The sequence below is a fragment of the Canis aureus genome, chromosome 25 (genome assembly GCF_053574225.1).
Source record: "Canis aureus isolate CA01 chromosome 25, VMU_Caureus_v.1.0, whole genome shotgun sequence".
NCBI classification, from domain to species: Eukaryota; Metazoa; Chordata; class Mammalia; order Carnivora; family Canidae; genus Canis; species Canis aureus.
In genome coordinates this window covers 26,580,063-26,594,556 of record NC_135635.1, presented here as the reverse complement: position 1 = coordinate 26,594,556, position 14,494 = coordinate 26,580,063, and the positions used below count along the sequence as shown (strand labels likewise).

General features: G+C 43.3%; 2 pseudogenes across 6 annotated transcripts in view; one reads left to right on the top strand and one right to left on the bottom strand.

Annotated features, from left to right (window-relative positions):
- LOC144297113 (cationic amino acid transporter 3 pseudogene) overlaps positions 1–11,686 on the bottom strand; it is a 25,677-nt pseudogene extending 13,991 nt beyond the window's left edge. For 2 of the 6 annotated variants that reach the window (XR_013364180.1, XR_013364181.1), the window contains exon 1: positions 11,143–11,686. The product of XR_013364180.1 is annotated as a cationic amino acid transporter 3 pseudogene, transcript variant X2 (transcript). The other 4 variants (XR_013364184.1, XR_013364183.1, XR_013364179.1 and 1 more) reach the window with 3 other exon arrangements.
- On the top strand, positions 11,410–14,494 carry LOC144297114 (cationic amino acid transporter 3 pseudogene; annotated as a pseudogene).

Sequence of the window (14,494 nt, the reverse complement as noted above, 5' to 3'; positions counted from 1 at the left end):
AAAAGTAAGACCCATCTATTTGCTGTCTAGAAGAGACTGATTTTATTATTTTATTTATTTATTTATTTATTAATATAAATTTATTTTTTCTTGGTGTTCAATTTGCCAACATATAGAATGACACCCAGTGCTCATCCCGTCAAGTGCCCACCTCAGTGCCCGTCACCCAGTCACGCCCACCCCCGCCTAATTCCCCTTCCACCACCCCTAGTTCATTTCCCAGAGAAGACACTCATTTTAGACATAAGGACACCTACAGCTTGAAAATAAAAGGTTGGAGAACCATATACCATTCAAATGGTCCTCAAAAGAAAGCAGGGGTAGCCATCCTTATATCAGATAAACTAAAACTTATCCCAAAGACTGTAGTGAGAGATGAAGAGGGACACTATATCATACTTAAAGGATCTATCCAACAAGAGGACCTAACAATCATCAATATTTATGCCCCGAATGTGGGAGCTGCCAAGTATATCAATCAATTAATAACCAAAGTTAAGACATATTTAGATAATAATACACTTATACTTGGTGACTTGAATGTAGCGCTTTCTACAATCGACAGGTCTTCAAAGCACAACATCTCCAAAGAAACAAGAGCTTTAAATGATACACTGGACCATATGGATTTCACAACTATTTACAGAACTTTACATCCAAAAGCAACTGAATATACATTCTTCTCAAGTGCACATGGAACTTTCTCCAGAATAGACACATACTGGGTCACAAATCAGGTCTTAACTGATACCAAAAGATTGGGATCATCCCCTGCGTATTTTCTGACCATAATGCTTTGAAATTAGAACTAAATCATACGACGAAGTTTGGAAGGATTTCAAACATGTGGAGGTTAAGGACCATCCTGCTCAAAGAAGAAAGGGTCAACCAGGAAATTAGAGAAGAATTAAAAAGAGTCTGGAAACTAATGGGAATGAAGATATAACCGTTCAAAATCCTTGGGATACAGGAAAAGCAGTCCTGAGGGGGAATACATCGCAATACAAGCATCCATCCAAAAACTGGAAAGAACTCACGTACAAAAGCTAACCTTGCACCTAAGGGAGCTGGAGAAAAAACAGCAAACAGATCCTACACCCAGCAGAAGAAGAGAGTTAATAAAGATTCAAGCAGAACTCAATGAAATAGAGACCAGGAGAACTGTGGAACAGATCAACAAAACCAGGAGTTGGTTTTTTGAAAATAGTAATAAGATAGATAAACCATTAGCCAACCTTATTAAAAAGAAGAGAGAATAGACTCAAATAAATAAAATCATGAATGAGAAAAGAGAGATCACCACCAATACCAAGGAAATACAAATGATCGTAAAAACTTATTATAAGCAGCTTTATGCCAATAAATTAGGCAATCTAGAAGAAATGGACCATTCCTGGAAAACCACAAATTACCAAAACTGGAACAGGAAGAAATAGAAAACCTGAACAGGCCAATAATCAGAGATGAAATTGAAGCAGTCATCAAAAACCTCCCAAGTCACAAAGGCCAGAGCCAGATGGCTTCCCAGGGGAATTCTATCAAACTTTTAAGAAGAAACCATACCTACTCTACAAAAGCTATTCAGAAAGATAGAAAGAGATGGAATACTTCCAAACTCGTTCTATGGGGCTAGCATCACCTTAATTCAAAGACAAAGACCCCAGCAAAAAGGAGAATTATAGAACAGTATCCCTGATGAACATGGATGCAAAAATTATCAACAAGATACTAGCCAATAGCATCCAACAATACTTTAAGAAGATTATTCACCATGACCAAGTAGGATTTATCCAGGGGATGCAAGGCTGGTTCAACACTTGTAAAACAAACAATGTGATTCATCATATCAGCAAGAGAAAAAACAAGAACCATAGGATCCTCTCAATAGATGCAGAGAAAGCATTTCACAAAATACAGCATCCATTACTGATCAAAACTCTTCAGAGTGTAGGGATAGAGGGAACATTCCTCGACATCTTAAAAGCCATCTACGAAAAGCCCACAGCAAATATCATTCTCAATGGGGAAACACTGGGAGCCTTTCCCCTAAGATCAAGAACAAGAAAGGGATGTCCACTCTCACCACTGCTATTCAACAGAATACTGGAAGTCCTAGCCTCAGCAATCAGGCAACAAAAAGAAATAAAAGGCATTCAAATTGGCAAAGAAGAAGTCAAACTCTCCCTCTTCACCGATGACATGATACTCTACATAGAAAATGCAAAAGACTCCACCCCAAGATTGCTAGAACTCATACAGCAATTTGGGAGTGTGGCAGGATACAAACTGAATGCCCAGAAGTCAGTGGCATTTCTATACACTGACAATGAGACTGAAGAAAGAGAAATTAAGGAGTCAATCCCATTTACAATCACACCCAAAAGCATAAGATACCTAGGAATAAACCTAACAAAAGAGGTAGAGGATATACCCTAAAATCTATAGAACACTTCTGAAAGAAATTGAGGAACACGCAAAGAGATGGAGAAATATTCCATGCTCATGGATTGGAAGAATTAATATTGTGAAAATGTCGATGTTACCCAGGGCAATTTACATGTTTAATGCAATCCCTAGCAAAATACCATGGACTTTCTTCAGAGAGTTTGAACAAATTATCTTAAGATTTGTGTGGAATCAGAAAAGACCCCGAATAGCCAGGGAAATTTTAAAAAAGAAAACCATAGCTGGGGACATCACAATGCCAGATTTCAGGTTGTACTACAAAGCTGTGGTCATCAAGACAGTGGGGTACTGGCACAAAAACAGACACATAGATCAGTGGAACAGAATAGATAATCCAGAAGTGGACCCTCAACTTTATGGTCAACTAATATTCGATAAAGGAGGAAAGACTATCCACTGGAAGAAAGACAGGCTCTTCAATAAATGGTGCTGGGAAAATTGGACATCCACATGCAGAAGAATGAAACTAGACCACTCTCTTTCACCATACACAAAGATAAACTCAAAATGGATGAAAGATCTAAATGTGAGACAAGATTCCATCAAAATCCTAGAGAAGAACACAGGCAACACCCTTTTTGAACTTGGCCACAGTAACTTCTTGCAAGATACATCCATGAAGGCAAGGGAAACAAAAGCAAAGATGAACTATTGGGACTTCATCAAGATAAGAAGCTTTTGCACAGCTAAAGAAACAGTCAACAAAAGTAAAAGACAACCTACAGAATGGGAGAAGAGATTTGCAAATGACGTATCAGATAAAGGGCTAGTTTCCAAGATCTATAAAGAACTTATTAAACTCAACAGCAAAGAAACAAACAATCCAATCATGAAATGGGCAAAAGACATGAACAGAAATCTCACAGAGGAAGTCATAGACATGGCCAACAAGCACTGAGGAAATGCTCTGCATCACTTGCCATCAGGGAAATACAAATCAAAACCACAATGAGATACCACCTCACACCAGTGAGAATGGGGAAAATTAACAAGGCATGCAACCACAAATTTTGGAGAGGATGTGGAAAAAGGGGAACCCTCTTGCACTGTGTGGGAATGTGAACTGGTGCAGCCACTCTGGAATTCTTGTGGAAGTTCCTCAAAGAGCTAAAAATAGGTCTGCCCTACGACCCAGCAATTGCACTGCTGGCTATTTACCCCAAAGATACAGATGCAATGAAATGCCGTGACACCTGTACCCCGATGTTTATAGCAGCAATGTCCACAATAGCCAAAGTGTGGAAAGAGCCTCGGTGTCCATCGAAAAATGAATGGATAAAGAAGATGTGGTCTATGTATACAATGGAATATTACTCAGCCATTAGAAATTACAAATACCCACCATTTGCTTCGACGTGGATGGAACTGGAGGGTATTATGCTGAGTGAAATAAGTCAATCGGAGAAAGACAAACATTATATGGTCTCATTCATTTGGTGAACATAAAAAATAGTGAAAGAGAATAAAGGGGAAAGGAGTGAAAATGAGTGGGAAGTATCAGAGAGGGAGACAGAACATGAGAGACTCCTAACTCTGGGAAATGAACAATGTGTGGTGGAAAGAGAGGTGAGCGGGGGGTGGGGGTGACTGGGTCTGGGGCACTGAGTGGGGCACCTGATGGGATGAGCACTGGGTGTTATGCTATATGCTGGCAAATTGAACTCCAATAAAAAAATAAAATAAAAATAAAATAGATCCAGTTAAATATCTGCTCTAGATATTAGTGCAGATCTAATGCTAACATCTAATAATAGTTATTATAAGGATGGTAATAATTCTTATTAATATAATAATAATGATAATAATTATTATTATTCTCAGTCTTGGTTTGTGCAAAAGTTGAAAAATGAGAGAAACCACTGCAGTAGTAATGAATGTACAACCTCTCCTCTGGAGAAAGAGACGTAAAGACCACATAGCTTCCCTGAAAGGTTGGATAAAAAGCTGAAATAACCAAATTCAGCTAAGACATAAAAATAAATATTCTAACTTATCACCCAAGAACCTTCTGAGAGTAACTTTACCAAATCAATCATTTACCAGGTATCCTCTCAACTATTATTTCACTTTGTATTATATTCTGTTTGCAGTAGTTACGAGAAGTCCTTGTCTCCCTTTCTAATATAAAAGTCCTTAGGGTAGAATCTGCATCATGTTCTCTCAATAAGGCTAGAAACCCTAATTATCCAAGTAAATATTTCTAGGTGCAAACAACTTGAAGGCATGACAGCCCCCAAAGTATCTGCTAATTAGTCCAAGAGGAAACACAGCCACCTCCTCCAACTCATCTACCTACCCTATTACCCTCAGCACCTCCCAACTCCCATCCTAGTCTGGCAGCGGCTGATTTCCAAATCAGTGAAAACCCACCCTGATGCAGACTAACATGCTCCATACCAAAGGTATATAGACAAAATCCATATGCCAGATGTAGACCAAAATCTATGCAGATGCAGACCAAAACGCTTTTGCTTCCTCCCCACAATATCTATGGAGTCCCTGCTACATGCAATGCCACATTAGTTTCATTGCACCATTATTTGGGTAAACAAACAGATAGCCGGAGCTTCTCTAGACCTGTATAGACTCCAGATGATCTCGTATCATTCTGGGATGGCTGTGCACAGATGCCTTTTTCTTAGTGCCTCTGTGATAACTTCGGAGAAGACAAAGACAAATGCAAAGTTCCTTATTCATTATTTGACTCATTTCCAGCTATACAGTCAGACACAATCCAGTTTTGTAAATTCTTAACATTTCTTTCATGCCAAACCAAGATGACCATCTTGACACTGCATACAACATGGCTGGCTGCATGGAAAGGCTGACTATTTCTCTAGTTATCTTCCTTCATATCTTTAAATGTGTTCTTCTGTCCTCCCCTGTAAGGACTCAGCTCTGTCTCTGTCCTCTCTTACCAGACTGTGCTTGGCTTACCTCATAACCTTGGGTGGCAGGCAGCTTCACACCACCACCTGCTCCTTTGAAAAATGGTTTGTTTTGTTTTGTTTTATTGCGGGAAAGACACTAGATCATCCAGTCATTTGTAAGTTGTACATGCCTCAAAGTTCTGAGCTCTTCTCCAAATATAAATCCATATGAGTTCTCCACAAAAGACCCACCAGCCTCACCCCAGCTCAGGCAGAATAATCTACAACAACCAGCCTCTGTTACCATTCTTTAAGGGACACTCTTTATCCCTCTTACTAGCTCTTTCTCATCCCCATCCTGCTTTGTGATTTCTGTGATAATCAAAGAAAAAATGACAAGAATAAACTAAGTGAATATCCAAAGATCATATTTATCAATTTGGAACATACTTGGTAAAGAAACTGACCATTCCACATAATTTTTGCTTTAACTAAGATTAAAATGAATCTGCCTTCTGGAAGCACGTAACACATATCAATTGATAATGGAGAGAAGGAGACCAAGAGCTGCTAGAGAGCAAGAGAAAGAAAACCTAGAAATTAACATTTGCCACATGTAATGCAAAAAACAGGGGGCATTCATGAAGAAGTATTGTCTTGGCTTCTGGTGTTGGCCCACTGCCAAGAGTATACACAATAACAGTTTAAGACTCCAAGAGCCTTCAAAATTAAATAGGTGCAAATAAGTTTTGTGATAACAGCCAACTGCCTCTTAGTGACTCAGTGTTTTAATGGCCACTAAGAGGCCACACCCCATGGGACCTTGGTAATCTTTCCGCCTACATTCTGATCCGGCCTATAATCCATCACCACCACACTTTTTAAAATTAGATAAGAAAGGCAGGGAGATACCTTTAGCAGCTACAAATAATAGATATTTAGCTCCTTGAGCCTGAAGGAAGAAGCCCCTCAAGGCCTTTCTGGTGATGGGTGACCACCTTATCAAACTGGACCTGCTATTCCACAAATTTCACACCGATGTCTTCTCTAAGAAGATATGAGAAGAGACTTTCTGAAACTCCAGTGAGGGAGCAAGGCAAAACATGGAGAAGGCAGTAACACCCAGTGAAAAAATCAATTCATTCCAGGAATATAAGCATACTATGTGCTAGGCCCTGTGGGAGAGGCAAAGATGAAGAAAGTAAGCTGTGTACCAGGTCAGAAAGGAAAGGAGGGCAGGGCAAACAGTGGGAGGATGATAGAGGAGAAGCTCCAAGGAATAACCTCCCTTAACTCATATTTTGATCATCAGAGCTGAGAACCATTCTGTTCTGGAGAAGAACAGAGTGTAGGTCTCCAAATCCCTCTGACCCCAGCAAACATACCTGCTTTTCCCAAACTCACAAGGTAGTGGTCTACACCAGCCAGATCAAAGTCTAGCTCTGGTGCCATGAAATACCCTCTGCTTAAACCCCACAGGGCTTCTGTAGCCAGTGGTGCTCCAAGCCCAGTCTTCTTCCTCTCTGACTCTGTCTCAGTTTTTCTGCCAACTCTATTAACAGCAGAAATCACTTACCCAGGGGCTTTTTCTGCCTCCAAGGAGAAACACTTGGGATGAAAGAGCAAGACAAACACATGGACAGGGAAGGAGCTTGGCCAACCAGAATCAGGCTTGGAGTGGAGCTTAGAGAGGCCCTGATTGAGTTGAGGCCCTGGGGAGGCAAGATCTTGAGGAGGAGGGGCCTCAGGAAGTCTGAGTACTAACCAGGCTGGGCCTCAGGTTGTTGAGGCCAAAGGGCAAAACGGGCCTGGGAAGGATGTGAAAGTAGGAAGGAGGTGGCTTAGCTGGAATGGTGGAGGAAGACTAGAGGGGGACAATGGAAGACCATTGGGGCCCTGCATGGTGAGGAAGTGGACTAAAGGTTTAAATGGGGCTTTGCTGGAGACTTTGCTGGCAGCAAGATGTGAATGTGGAAGGAAACAAGTTCTCCAGGGTCCTGGGCCTGGAGGAGGAAGTACTGGCTAGTAGAAGGAGAGTGTGGAGAGCTTGGTGGAGTTCAGGGTATGGAGGCCAGTCCCAAATCCAGCTAAGAAGCTCACTCAGCAGTCCTGTGAACAAGCACAGAAGCAACCCTGCCGACCCCCAGCTGTCTCTCCCAGAATCTACTACAGGTTCCTCTAAAACCACCAACCATCCTGGCCCCTCAGCCACGTTTCCAGTGATGCCAGAAATAAAATGAAAAGAGAATAGACTTAAGCATACCCAAAGGGATGTCCTGAGACAGTCACTCAGTGTTCATAGCATGTTCTGAATGAATGTGCATTAAGCCTTGTGCTGGTGGAAGTAAGATATAGTCCCTGCCTATAGATTTCTCTGCTCTACCCAATCACAATGTAAGGCTTCCAAGACCCTGAAACAGTGATCAAAGGAAGGGACCTCATCCTTCCCAGAATATTAATCTTCAGAGGCAAGACCTCCCAGAGATGGAGAAAGTAGGGCCTATTTAGACACCCAGGGCTGAATGGACACGTGATAGTCCCACAAGCAATGGGTCTCAAGGAAAGTGGAACAACTGCCTCTACTTGATAGTCACAAGATTCATCTAAATCATAAATTATGTGCTTTTTTATTTTATTTTTTAATAAATTAATTTTTTATTGGTGTTCAATTTACCAACATACAGAATAACACCCAGTGCTCATCCCGTCAAGTGTCCCCCTCAGTGCCCGTCACCCATTCACCCCCACGCCCTGCCCTCCTCCCCTCCCACCACCCCTAGTTCATTTCCCAGAGTTAGGAGTCTTTATGTTCTGTCTCCCTTTCTGATATTTCCCACACATTTCTTCTCCCGTCCCTTATATTCCCTTTCACTATTATTTATAGTCCCCAAATGAATGAGAACATACACTGTTTGTCCTTCTCCGATTGACTTACTTCACTCAGCATAATACCCTCCAGTTCCATCCACGTTGAAGCAAATGATGGGTATTTGCTGTTTCTAATGGCTGTGTAATATTCCATTGTATACATAAACCACATCTTCTTTATAATTATGTGCTTTAAAGACAGAGGTGGAGGTGGAGGGAGGGGAGAGAAGGGGAGCACGGGTCCCTAAAGGAACAGAGTCTATACTAACAATATAATCACAGACCTTTGAACATAGAGCAGAAAGAACTCCCCCAGATCTTGGTAAGAACCTCCACCTGTGGAAAACCGACAGGAAAAATGAGTGGGAAAAATTAGAGATGGAGACAAACCATGAGAGTCTCCTAACTCTGGGAAACAAACAAAGGGTAGTGGAGCGGGAGGTGGGCGGGGGGATGGGGTAACTGGGTGACAGGAACGGAGGAGGCACTTGATGGGATGAACACTGGGTGTTATACTATATGATGGCAAATGAGACTTTAATAATAATAATAATAATAACAACAACAACAAAAACCCTACAGATCCACGGCCCCCGTCCTAACACATCTCCAGGGAGCAGGGACCAGGGGCCCTGACTGAGCACCTCCTGTGTTCCAGGCACTGTGCTGGGGAGGGGGTGATGGTCCAGCCTAGACCACAGAGCCAGGATTCCTAGAGGCAGAGGAGCCTGGCAAGACTGGCAGGAGGGCTGTGATGACAGGAAAGTAGGAGAGAGGCAGCTGGGTGTGTGATCTGTGTCTGCTCCCAGGTCCTAGGCAGTCTTCCCTGCCTCAAGCTGGGATTGTCCCAGATGTGCCTCTGCTTGAGGGAAAGAAGGGCAGGTGCAGGGGAGGGTCTGAGTATCCTGCATCTGGTCCCCAGAACAATCCCTTCCCCTTCTCCTATGGTACTCACTGCCTACTGGGGAGAGGGCGGGAGGTTGGAGGAAAAACCAAATCCCACAAATAATCACCAGATAAAGAAATGATCTGGCCCAGGCCAGGGAGAATAAGGAGGATGTGTTATTGGGCCATAAATGCCTCATCAAGGAGGTGCACAACATGGTGAAATCTGTTGGTTCTGTCCATTCCTGGTGATTTCTCTTGAAGTCTCTGAACCTTGAAGGGGGAGGAGGGAATAGGGGAGGACACAAGAGTGTGAGCCAGAGACAGGCATAGAGACTGAGAGACACAGAGATGAGAGAAGCAGGGAGAGCTCTAGAAGGGAGGGTAAAGAGGGACCAGGGATGGGGGAGGCAGCACAGAATATTGACAGGGGACATGCAGGGGAGACACTGGATCCCAGGGTGAGACTCACACAGATGTGAGGGGAAGAGAGACCCTCACACTCTGAGGGAGGGACACAGGCAGGAAGACAGCTGAAGAAGGAGCTGAGGGCAGATCCAGTCCTGGGAAAACTCAGGCCACTCCTGTGGAGTCCTCTCTGGAGTCAGAGAGACAGAAAGACAGGCCCTGAGACAGACATATCTGCTTGCAGAGGTGAAGGTGAAGGAGGCCAAGATGGAAGAAGAAGCCAGGGCTGCAGGGAGGAGATGAGGGAGCAGACAGGGAGAGAGAAGGAGGCAGGTGTGCAGCAGGAGGGGGAGCCAGGCCACGGAGGGGGCTGCAGAGTGGCTCCAGGAGCCTCTGCCCTCCCTCCTGGCTCCTGCTGAGCTCAGGTCCCTGCCACAACCTGCTGCTGCTGGATGGGCCCAGAGAGCTGACAGGGCCAGGCTGCTGCCAGGGCTGCCCCAGGCTCCCTCCTGTGCCCACTTGGTCCAGGGGCCCTATGTGGATATAGACACTACATCCCCTGCCCGCCCCCCACCCCAGAATGCCTCCATCAAAGGAGGCCTGAGCTCATCCCTAATATCTCAGATTTTATAGAGCCTGGCACACACACAATGGAGTTGGGGGAGAAGGAAAAAGAGAAACTGAGGCAGGCAGGAAAGGGAGGTTACCACCTCTGGTGAAGGTACTCGGACAGCCTGGTTAGGGATCTCATGGAGGAAAGAGAGGAGGTAAGTCCAGGAATATTTTTCATTGAGAACTAAAGAACAGTCACACACAGTGTGAGAAAAATAACACACGAGTGACTGTCCTTTCATTTGGAGTCAGCAGTGTAGACACCTGAGCAGTCAGGATCAATGCCTTCAAGCAGCTACTCGCTAAGGGCTCCCACAAGTGCACATATGAAATCCACAAAAGGAGAAACTGAGGTAGAGAATACAGACCTGGAGACCAGGGTACATGCTTGAATCTAGGTTATAAGGGACCAGGGATGAAGCCACCAGCCAAGTATGGGAAGACCTAAGACAGCACAGCAAGCTGGCCCCTGCCTTCTCCCCCAGGCTTTCTCACAACTGTGCTGAGACCAGCTCCCCCAGCTCTTCACAGGGCCAGGGGAGACCCTGAGAACATTGACCCAAGCAACCTAAAGGAGAATTGTTCTCCCCGCCCTCTGCTCTGTCAGCCACATGTGAAGGTCCCAGAGCCAGATGTGTGATTACAGCTGGAGTTCAAGGAGGGAAGGTGCAGGGGAACCTTCCAGAGAAGTTATGCAGAGAAGACCACGGAGCAAAACCCAATGTAATTCGCAGTCCCATGGACACTTTGAAGTGTAATCAATTTCAGAATGTCCAGAGTTAACAAAAATTAAGGTCAGGAGCTGGGTAGGTAATCACATTTCTCCTCCATGTTGAACATTTTACCCTCCTAGTAGACCATGGACAAATGTTTTCAGGAAATACACGAAAGCAGATCCTAGAAATCTTTAAAATGTGCAAAGTTCTTTTGCATAAATTTCATTTTCTCCTCAATAATAGGCTACAGAAGCAGACACTAGTGCTGCCATCTTACAGATAATAAAACTAAGGCATAGAGAGAGTAAATAACTCACCTCAAGTCATAAAACAGGTGAGGGAACAGCAGAGAGTCATATGACCATACTGTGGGGCCCCTCATGAACTTTCTGCTCTGGGAAGCAGCCAGGCTTGGGGCCCGGGTGTGGAAGGGACAAGGGACTCCCCAGAGCACAAAACACCTGCCTCCTGGGGCCCTTCTCAACATGTCCTGTTCAGCCTCACTGAACCATATCTAACACTCTTGGCTCCCAGAGGTTGCTACAGCTCTCTGAACCTTAGAATCTTCTTCAATTCCAGCTAGAATGCTGCATCAAGCACTCCGCAAGTTTGGTGAAAAGTTGGTACACAGACGTCTGCTGGAACAAAAAGTCCACGAGTTTAAATCTGGTAGAAGCCTGAGCACTCTGGATTTAGTGGCCCTGGGTGTGGGCTGCACAGTGGGGGTTGGTGTGTATTTCCTGGTTGCTGAGGTGGCTAGTAGTCAAGTAGGACCGGCCACTGTGATATGCTTCTTGGTGGCTGGCCTAACTTCGTTATTGGCTGGGCTGTGCTATGCAGAGTTTAGCGCCCGGGTTCGGCATTCTGGTTCCGCATATCTCTATTGTTTTGTCACTATAGGTGGACTCTAGGCATTCATCACCAGTTGGAACCTCATCCTCTCCTTTTTTATTGATACAGTTGTTGTGATCCAGGCCTGGACCTTAATTTTTGACTACCTAATTAGAAACCAGATCTCTGAGAGTATCTCAGAGCACATTCCCCAAGTCTTAACAGATAATCTAATCTACTTTACTTTGGTCCTTGGATTTTTTTCTCTTAGAATTTCAAAGAGTGGCTTATCATAAGTTCTTCATAGTTTTAAACTTCACATTGGTGAAGCTTTTGGTTCTCAGTTTTGTCATCATCTCTGGCTTCGTTAAGGGGGGACCTGCACAACTGGAAGCCCACAAAAGAGGATTACGTAAAGGATGGACTCAATGACACCTCTGGCCTGGGCTCTCTGGGCTCTGGAGGATTCATACCATTTGGCTTCCAGGGGATTCTCCAAGGAGCAGCTACCTGTTTCTATACTGTTATAGGTTTCAGCGTTCTTGTTACCAGAGTCAAAGAATCGCACATGCCTGAGCGTTCCATCCCCATGGGCGTTGTTATTTCACTGCTCACCTGCTTCTTGGTGTATTTTGGTGTCTCTGCAGCACTTACACTTATGGTGCCTCACCACCAGCTCCGACCTGGGAGCACCTTGCCTGAGGCATTTCTCCATATTGGATGGGACCTTGCCTACTCTGTTGTAGCTGTTGCAATTTTCTGTAGTATTTTTATCAGCATGTATGTTCCCCATACGTTTTGTTATACACATGATGGCAAAGGATGGCCTCCTGTTCCCTGTGCTTGCCAGGGTCATCACTGGCACATACACCCACTTGGTGTCCAGCATATTCATTTATGTGATTGCAGTAATTATATTATTATTCTTTGGATTCACTGATCTCTTGGGCCTCAGGTCAATTGTGACCCTGATATCTTATTCCCTGGTAGCTTTTTATGTTCTCATCATCAGGTTTCAGCCTGAGAGGAGGAATAAAGAAAACGAAGCAGAGGAGCAAGAGGAGAATGAGGGAAATGAAGCAGAGGTGCCAGAGGAGAACCTACCCGCAGCAGAGAAGCTAACTCTACAGAGACTGTTTTTTTCCAGGCAGCCCCACCCCCACTCCACTCTCTGGCCGGGTTGTCTATGTTTGCTCCTCACTGCTTGCTCTGCTGCTGACTCTCCTCTGCCTGGTGCTGGCCTGGTGGCCAGATCTGCTTTCTGAAGACCCAGTGCGGATCACAGTGGTTGTGCTGCTCCTGGTGCTCATCACTGGGATCACAGGGGTCATCTGGAGACAGCCACAGAGCTCCACTCTTCTTCACTTCAATGTACCTGGTCTGCCTCTCCTCCCACTCCTGAGCATCTTTCTCAATGTTTATCTTATGGTGCAGATGACAGCTGGCACCTGGGCTCTATTTGGTGCCTGGATACTGACTGGATTTGTTATCTACTTCACTTATGATATCCAGACAGCCTTAAGTGACCAAACCATAGACCTTGAACTCAACAGTGCCAGTACATTTTTGGTTTGACATCAACACACCTGAATTCAGTCTGGTTCCCTACACAGTAATGGGGAATACTCTTGAGCACATGGGAATCTAGGGCTCCTATGAGATATTGGTGTGAGAATACTAATAGAGCTCCATATTTATGGTAGAGTGAAGGATTTAACTTTGCTCTTTCTCTCTTTTTTTTTCTTTCTACTTTTTGTGTCTATACTGCTTACTGACTTTTACAAAATTAGTATTAGAAGAAGCTTGAAGGCATTTTCCTCTTCTTTGGTTAAATATCCACTAGTGAAGGATGTAACTAGCTGTCTTAGTCAGTATATCATGACTCTTGATCTCAGTCTGGTGAGTATGATCCCCACAGTGGCTGTAGCCATTGGGAAAATATCCAGTAACAGAATTACTGGATCACATGGTAGTTCTTTTTAAAAATTTTTGAGGAAATTCTATACTTTTTTTCCATAATGCCTGCACTATTAACATTCCCACTAAAAGTGTATGAGCGTTCATTTTTTTCATTATCTTCACCAACACTTGCTTTTCTTCTATTTTTCATTTTAGGTAAACTGATACCTGATTGCAGTTTTAATTTGTATTTCCTTGATGATTAGTGATCTTTTCATGTGTCCATTGACCATCTGTATGTCTCTTTGGAAAAGTGTCTATCTATTCAGGTCTTCTGCCTTTTTTATTTGGATTATTATTATTATTTTTTTGGAATTGCACTGTATAAGTTCTTCATGTATTTTGAGTGTCAACCCCTTATTGATATATCACTTGTGGGTATCTTCTCCCATTCAATTGCCTCTTTTTGTTGTAAATGGTTTCTTTTTCTGTTGGAAAGAATTTTAGTTACATGATTTTGAAAAGATATATGTACCTTATGTTTATTGCTGCATTATTTATAATAGGCAAGATATGGAAGTAACCCAGTATCCTCTGATAGCTGAATCAATAAAGAAGATGTGAGATATATGTATATATGTATATATATATGTATATATATATGTATATCTATATATATGGCATAAGGAAGAATAGAATTTTGCAATTTGTAACAACATGGATGGACTGGGTGGGTATAATGCTAATGGAAATATGTCAGTCTAAGAAAAACAAATGCCATATGTATGTTTTCACTGTTATATAGAATTTAACAAATTAAAAAAATTAAAAAGAAAAAAGACAGAGAATAAAAAAAAACCCACCCAGACTCCTAAGTAGAGGGCCAAACTGATAGTTGCCAAAGGGGAGATGGGTAGGGGAATGAGTGATTTAAATAAA